Below are 9,155 nucleotides of genomic sequence, written 5' to 3' on the forward strand. Positions count from 1 at the left end.
TACGGAGAAAAGGAGGCCAATCATACAGTATCCACAAAGTGCACCAAGCGAAGGGACAAAACTAGATTGAAGGCCACTCTACCCGCTGTCCGAGCGTAACCGCGGTAGGACCGCGGCAGAACATTGCTGCAGATTCCGAAGGCCACTCTGGCCGCGGTCCTGGTGTAACCGCGGTAGGACCGCGGCAGGACGCGTAAACTTCAGGGACCAAAGTGCAAAACACGGGATTTTAAGCCCTAAACCCTATATTAAACGAGGGAAGCCGGCCAAGAAAGGGGGAGGACGCCACTTTGGAGCAAAAATACACGCGAGAAACATTGAGGCGCAAGAACAACTCGAAATTCTTCATCTTTTCCAGTACTTTCAATTAATCAAAACTTATGAAATTGTTTGATTACATCATGAGTGGCTAAACACCCATTGTTCTGGGGTTGTGATTTAGCCATGAATATTGTTGTTTGATATTAGCTTGACCTTGATTATAATTCACCAATATATGGTTGTTTCTTCAATTCTGTGTTTAATTGCTTAATTGTCTGGCCAACAGTTAGGTTCTATTTACTATCTATGCTATGCTTGGGAAAGCCATGTTTAGATTAGAGAAGAATTGAAGAGAGCATGATCTTAACCCTTAGGGGGAGCGGATTTGTGGTTAGGATAGGAATATACCTAGTCACCGTGCTTAATTAAATATCGTGATCTTAATGCATTCTTAATAGATTGATTTCATAGGAATATAGGCGTTAATCTATTGAGAATAGGTGAGTAGTACTTCGGGAGAAGGCTACGAGAGCATTTATCGATTAATTAGCAATCATGGGTGAATTATATGAAAGGGAGAGTTAATTAGAACATAATACGAATGGTGAATCGATCACAACCCTGGAATACTTATCTCTACTGAATACACAACAATCAATTCGTTACTTGATAATTTAGTATTACTTAGAATCGTAGGATAGTATAATCAATATTATTGGACTTTGCTTTTAGCTAGATTGAATAGCAAGTTTAGTGATTTAGTGAGTAGTTTACACAAGTCTCTGTGGGTTCGACACTCAACTTATCATTATATTACTTGTCGACCACGTATACTTGCGTGTGTATTTGGGAGAAACACTTACTCAGCTTCAGCAGTAGATAGGGCCACTGAATTTTGCTTTTTGGTAGCCCATGACACAAGACATGAACCAAGAATGTGTGCCATACCTGAGGTGCTCTTCCTGTCCACTAGAAAACCTGCATAATCAGCATCAGCATATCCATCTAAATTGAAATTGCTACCTTTGGGATACCAAAGACACAGATCAGTGGTGCCTTTCAGATATCTTAGTAACCTCTTGACAGCAGTCAAGTGAGACTCTTTTGGATTTTCCTGAAAACGAGCACAAAGCCCTAAACTGAAAACAATGTCAGGTCTGCTGGCAGTAAGATACAGGAGTGAACCAGTCATACCCCTATGCAACTTTTGATCAACTGATGAACCAGGTTCATCAACATCTAATTTAGTGGCAGTTGCAATGGGTGTGTCTATTTCTTTAGATTCCTCCATTTTAAACTTTTTGATTAGCTCTTTTGTATACTTCTGCTGATGGTTCATGGTTCCATTTGGACTTTGTTTGATTTGCAAGCCTAAGAAGAAGTTATGCTCACCCATCATGCTCATTTCAAACTCACTCCCCATTAGTTTTGCAAAGTCCTTACTTAGCTTATCAGTGGTGGCCCCAAAGATTATGTGATCGACATTATTTGTACAACAAGGAGATCCTTACCTTTTTCCCTCAAGAATAAGGTACTATAAATTTTACCTCTTTTGTACCCATGCTCCAGCAGGAATTTGGACAATCTTTCATACCATGCTCTTGGGGCCTGCTTGAGTCCATAAAGAGCCTTGTCTAACTTGAATACATGCTCAGGACATTCCTTGCTTTCAAACCCTGGAGGTTGTTTTACAAACTCTTCTTATTTCAGGTAACCATTCAGGAAGGCACTTTTAACATCCATTTGATGAAGAGTTAATTCCATGTGTGCTGCAAAGGCTATGAGAAGTCTGATTGCCTCTAGTCTTGCAACTGGAGCAAAGGTCTCATTATACTCTATGCCCTCCTCTTGGCTGTAACCTTGGACCACCAATCTTACCTTGTTTCTTGTAACTGTTCCATCTTCATCAAGTTTGTTTCTGAAGACCCATTTTGTACCAATGACTGATCTGTCCTTGGGTCTAGGAACTAGATGCCAAACTTGACTTCTTTCAAACTGGTTGAGTTCATCCTGCATTGCATTCACCCAATTTGCATCCTGCAAAGCTTCAACAACACTTTTAGGTTCAATAATAGATAGAAAAGCATCAAAAGCACACATATCCTTTAATTGTGATCTAGTTTTAACTCCAGATGTTGGATCAGTGATAATGTTCTCAATGGGATGAGAACTTTGATACTTGTGAGGTTTCACAACCAACTGGTTGCTGCTAGATGTTTCTCCCATGTTCTGTTGCTGAGGAACAGGGTCATGAACAGGTTCCTTTAGGAGATTTATTTCAGTTCCTCTTTGATTAGTTCCCCCTGTCAGGTTGCCCTGTATGGAAGAACCTGTTCCATCACCTGTTCCTTCTGTTGGTGCCACTTTGACCTGAGCTGATGCTTCAGTCAAGTCCTTTACCAATCCAATGGCTTTATCTTCATGTTCCTGTCTCTCAGAAAGAATGTTAGTTTCATCAAATACTACATGCACACTTTCTTCTACACACAAAGTTCATTTGTTAAACACTTTATATGCTTTTCTATGTGAAGAATATACCAAGAATACTCCCTCGTCACTTCTGGGATCAAACTTACCTAGGGAGTCTTTTCCATTGTTGTGCACATAGCACTTACAACCAAAAGCCCTAAGATGGGATATATTTGGTTTTCTCCTTTTAAGTAACTCATAGGGAGTCTTCTCCACAAGAGGTCTAGTCATGCATCTATTGATTATGTAACATGCAGTGTTTATGGCCTCTGCCCAGAAGCTGTGAGGCAGTTTACTAGAAAGTAGCATGGTCCTAGCCATGTCCTCAAGGGTCCTGTTCTTTCTTTCAACTACTCCATTTTGCTGAGGTGTCCTAGGGGTAGAGAAGTTATTATCTATACCATTTTCATCACAGTATTCAGCAAACTTTGCATTTTCAAATTCAGTTCCATGATCAGACCTAATGGATGCAAGTTGATTTCCTAACTATTTTTGAGTTTTTCTAACAAAAGTAGTAAACATATCAAATGCTTCATCTTTAGATGTTAGAAATAGTACCTAGGTAAATCTAGAATAATCATCAACAAGTACCATTACATATTTCTTTCCACCCCTGCTCATTGTTCTCATTGGACCACAAAGATCCATATGAACCAGTTCCAACGACTTGGACGTGCTTACCATTTTCTTGGTTTTGAAGGATGATCTTACCTGCTTCCCCCTCGCACATGCCTCACAAACTTTGTCTTCCTTGAACTTGATGTTGGGTAACCCTATCACCAAGTCCTTGGAGACTAATTTGTTTAGCTGATTCAGACTTGCATGACCAAGTCTTTTGTGCCATAGAAGGGGATCATTAAGCAACACACTTAGGCAAGTGAGTTCATTTTCTGACAGAGTGGACAAATCTACAATGTAAATATTGTTAACTCTTTTTCCCTGCAAAACAATCTTGTCAGTGGTAAGGTTAACCACAAAGCACTTGGTAGAGGTGAAAGCTACAAGATTACCTCTGTCACACAGTTGTGACACACTTATTAGGCTATATTTCAAGCCATCTATCAAGTAGACATTCTCTATGGAATGAGAATTTGTCTTACCTACCTTTTCAACCCCAATGATCTCACCTTTCTTTCCATTACCAAATGAGAGATTACCTCCTTTTATGTTCTCAAGTGAAAGGAACTGGTCCTTGTTCCCAGTCATATGTTTTGAGCAACCACTATCCATTTACCATATTTGGCTGCATCCTTTCACTTGGACCTACAAAAGAAATCAGGGGTTAGTCTTAGGAACCCAAACTAGTTTGGTCCCTTTCTATAGGCAAAAGGATGAATCAAATTCCTTCTTGCCCACCCAGGCAGCTTACTTTTCTCTTGAACAAAGGCTTTGTTCTTTTGACTGGCCTTTACTTTTGCATTACATTCATTTTTGTAATGGCCAGTCTTGCCACAGTGTGTGCATATTTTATTCTCAGGAAGTGTGAGGTACTTGCTTTTAGGGTCCCACTTTGGTGCTTGAGTCCCATAGCCAAGTCCTCTTTTGTTGCTACTGTGATGTTCTTGCAACCAAGAGAGTGCATCAGAGGCCTTGTTCCATTTGCAAGTTCTGTCTAGTTCATGTTTCACTTTTCCTAGATCTTCTTTTAGGACTTTAATTAGTTCATCCTTTTTATACAATTCATCCTTAATTTTTCCTAAGTTTTCCTCTAGAGTGAGATATGTGTGATCAGCTTTCTTCTTTCCTGTTCCTAGTTTCAATTTAAGTTTTCAGACCTAAGTTCTAGGACACTGGTGTCAAGTTCAAGAACCTGGTTCTTCAACTCAGCATTTTTGCTATCACACTCATTAGCCTTAGACTCTAAGCTTTTGCACTTTTCTTTTAGGATCACACATTCCCTAGACAGTTGTTCCTTCTCATTGTTAATTATCTCAGACTCATCAATGAAATCTTGTAATAGCTCAGCCAGCCTTTCTTTAGACAGAAATTTAATTTTGTCTTTGAGATGAAGAATACTTACCTCTTGTTCATCATATGAGTCTCCGATGGCCATAAGAGCCTGTTCTTCTTCAGCTTCATCCTCTGAGTCCTCATCTGATGTTTCTCCCCAGGCAGCAACCATAGCCTTTGTTCCTTTTTGGTTGAACCTGTTCCTTCTTCCTGTTCCTTCGTTCAGCCCTTTCTTTCTTCCACTCAATTTCCCATTGATGGCAGTTCTTAATCATGTGATCAGTCTTACCACACTTGTAACAACCCTCATTGGTCTGTTTCTCAGGAGCCCTTGGTTTGTTGAAGGTTGTACCTCTTGAAGAACCCTTTTCTCTCATAAGGTACTTTTTGAAATCTCTTGTGATCATAGCCATTTCATCATCCTCTAGATCTGAACCTTCAGCAATTCTGAGAGCCAGACTTCTTTCCTTCTTGGGTATATCTATCTCCATGGTTTGCCTTCTCAATTCATATGCAGTGAGGTTTCCAATTAGTTCATCCAGCTTGAGGGTAGCAATATTCTTTGATTCCTGAATAGCAGTGATTTTGCTTTCCCATGAGACTGGAAGAACCCTTGTCAAGATTTTCTCAACCTTGTCTTCTTCAAGAATAATCCTTCCAAGAGATTTAAGTTCATTTGTCAGTGTAGTGAACCTAGTATACATCTCTTGAATTGTTTCTCCTTCCTTCATAGTAAAATTCTCATATTGAGAATACAACAGTGTTCCTCTGGACCTCTTCACTTGAGGTGTTCCTTCATGAGCCACTTGCAAGGTGTCCCAGATTTCCTTAGCAGTGGTACAACTTTGGATCCTGCTGTACTCATCAGGACCTAGTCCACACGCAAGCCATTTCTTGGCTTTAGCATTTTTCTCCCACTTCCTCAGGTCTACAGTAGTGCAGTCAGCCCTTGTCTTTGGCATGTCCACTCCTTCAGCATTCTTCTTTGTAGTTGCTAGGGGACCATCAGTAACTATGTCCTAGAGTTCATAGTCTTCTCCAATGATGTGATCCCTCATCCTGTTCTTCCACCAGGAATTGTATTGTCCATTGAAGAGTGGAGGCCTAGCAGTGGATTACCCTTCCCAGTTCCCAGGTGGTGCACTCATGTTGATCTTTTCCTAAGGTGTTAGCCTCTTCAAGGATAACCTGCTCTGATACCAATTGATGTTTTAAGCGTCAACACCACACAAGAGGGGGGTGATTTGTGTGGTACCCAATTTTCGCTCTAGAAGAACCTGGTTCTTCTAAATGTACTAACTACTGCTGTTTGCGGAATAATAAATACAGAAAATAAAGAACACAGAGATTTTTACGTGGAAAACACCTGGCTCAAAAGGTGAAAATACCACGACCTACTACTCAGTAGGATTTTCCCAAACTTCCACTAAAATCACTGAGCCAAAACAGCATTTACAAAACTCTTGTAAACCTAAGGATTAAACTCTAATACCATTGTGGCACACAACCTCAGCTGTTGCGAAAACTTTAAGTTAACTCTAACTTGAATACTCAAAGTACCTAATACAATTGCTTCTATGAAAGCTGAAAGATACAAGTTTAAATCACCTACTACAATTGAAATAGAATAAAAGAAAGACACAATGGAATTGGTTCTTCTATCTTGTCCAAGTAGCTTCAGGAATGCACACTTGAATCTTACACAAATTGCTTGCAAAATTGCCTTGCTCTTTTACTCTCAATTTAGTTTAACTTCTGCGTTTGTGCAATACTTGTAAAAGAGAACAATCACTGTTATTTAATGAGTTAGTAATTAGAGTTTGATTAAGACTCAATTGCTGATCTTCCATCGAAGTTGAGTTCTTGAACAACACAAACTCCAGCCCTATCCTTTATCCGGATTGTGTTCTCTTCTCATAAGGAGACTTTCACTCCTTATCCAATATGCAACCTTTTCCATCAGTTCAGGAGATATTGCTGCTTGATCACTGAGACTTATCTCCTTCACGTGCATCTCACATGTATAGGTTGATAAATACTGTGCCTCACATGATGGACCTGGTCCATGACTGAGTTCATTTGTCATTCTTCAAAACTTCACCTGAACTTGGGCCAACACAGTCGATTTATTAGACTTAATTAACAGACAGAATTGCGAGTAGAGCTCCCTATATGCATGATATCTAAGCGTAACACTGATTTTAACGATTTGCAGGTATGGAAACATAAATACTTGTTATAACTGAATCTGGATTAGGTCCTATAGGCATGACATCTATTATTAAACTGATTTTAAGACATGATTATTTGCAACCTATAAGCATGGTTTCTAAACATGATAGAATGTAAAACCTTATAGCCATGGTTTCTACTTGATGAGCAAACAAACTTAAAAGTGAAATCCTATGGACATGATTTCTATTAGGCAAAGCAATCAGATTAAAGAGTAAAATCCTATGAGCATGTTGTCTATTCAGAGCAAACAAACATTAAAAGTAAAGTCCTAGGAGCAGGATTTCTACCCGTATTACCCCATAAAGTATGCATCTACCCACCCTTTTTTACTAAATACCCCATTATCTGTTTACAAATTATTACAGGCCAATGAATGAATTACATAAATAGAAATAGAAAATCAAGAAGCTATTCTATAGGGAGCGTTCAATTAGACCCAGATTTCCCAAAGCCTCCAATGGTCTCATATGCCTCAGTTCCATAGACAAATCAGAGTCTAGGTGCATCAAAGTTCCCTAAGAATCTCAAGGATCCCGGGCAGTGCTTACACCTAGACTTAGTAACCAAAGATTGAACAAGTGCAGTGTGGAAAGGCCAGCCTCAGTATGCCAGAGTTCAGAGGGTTCTCAAAAGGATCCCAAGGCAGTACACATACTAGAGAGGGCAGAACTTATTGACTAAGAGTAGAGTGAGAAGTGATGGACACAAACTGAAAAGGTTCTAGTAAGAAACTATATTTAACAAAAAGTCTTTTCTTTTGAAAATAATGCAGTAGAACAACAAAGACTTGTTTGAAGAGATGAACAGAAGTCAAAACACCTTAGAACAGGTTTATACATATCTAGTTCACAGAACCAAATAAATTCAGCAGTCACACACATGGGTCAAGGGGTTTGGGATACATAGAACATTTGCCTGCAAACACATAACCCAACAAAGGTCTAGGACTGGTTTGGACATGCTCAGAAACACACATAAAGGGGAATATACTGATCTAAAGGAAGGGGAAGACATAATAGCATGCTGATAATGTAACTCTTAACCACAAATTTCACAACAAAACCATAAATAAAAGCAAACTAGAAACAAGAGGAACTGAAACAATAAGAGAATCATGTTGTTGTTGGAACTTTAAATTGAAACTAGGACATACTAGGGTAGAGGAGAGTAAGCAGAATGAAAGAACAAGAGAGCAAAAATGGTTAACTTGGCTTGCAGCTGGCTAACTTAGAACAGTAGCAAATAGCACAAGAGAGAGAGCAGAGATTTTTTAGTATGAGAGATAGTTTTGAACCCAAGTGTTCGTGTCTTGTGCTAATGAAAGACTGGAGTATTTATAGCTTGAAAATAGGTAGCAAATAAGGTAAGAATGATAGTAGCATGGTAATTAAGGAACTCAGAATCAGTCAATCAAAAAAATCAAGGCAAGTACTCCCTTAAGTCAAGGGAATTAATTCAAACGGTAAGAACTAGTAGCATATAAGGCAAGAAAAATCAGTACATGACTAATAAGGAGAGAATCAAGGTTCAGTAAGCATAGGGTAGTCAATTAGGCCTAAGTTTGGAAAACTCCAATTAAGGAAATGATTCAGTGAGAATAAAGTACCACAGCAAATAAGGTAGGGGGATTAGTCAATTTAAACAGACAAGGTAGAATTTTAGGGTTTTAAAAGAAAATCTTTCAATCAAACCATCAAATAAGAAAATCAGAATCAATCAAGAGAGAGTTATGATTCTATACTTCAACATATAAATAGAGAAGAACAAACAGACGTAGCAAACAGGCAAGGTCAGCAATATTGACAGAAAGAGGCAAGAGATGAACATCAAGATGAAATACAATCACATAGAGGTGATATAAGTAGGCTACGGACTCAGTAAAACCTATTCGAAGCACGGCAACCACAGAAAATTAACAAGAATTGAGCAGTCATGCTAACACAAAGAACCAAAACAAAGAAGATCTAAAAAATTAGGGCTTTTAACATAGGCGGGTTGAAAAAGTAGTAAGAACATAGAATCAGTCAAGATATGCAAGGATAGAAGTTTCAAACATAAAGAATCAGTTTAAACAAAGTGTATAAGAAGTTCCGAAAACCCTAACTTTAGAAAAAAGTAAAACGAACTCGCAATCGATGATTTTTTTTTTGCAAAAAGAAGTTTGAGAATAGTGTAAAACATAGAAAGAAACAAACTTGAATCGTCAAAAATAACACACATCTAAGAGATACAAACGAAAA

The sequence above is a fragment of the Nicotiana attenuata genome, chromosome 10 (genome assembly GCF_001879085.1).
Source record: "Nicotiana attenuata strain UT chromosome 10, NIATTr2, whole genome shotgun sequence".
Lineage (NCBI taxonomy): Eukaryota > Viridiplantae > Streptophyta > Magnoliopsida > Solanales > Solanaceae > Nicotiana > Nicotiana attenuata.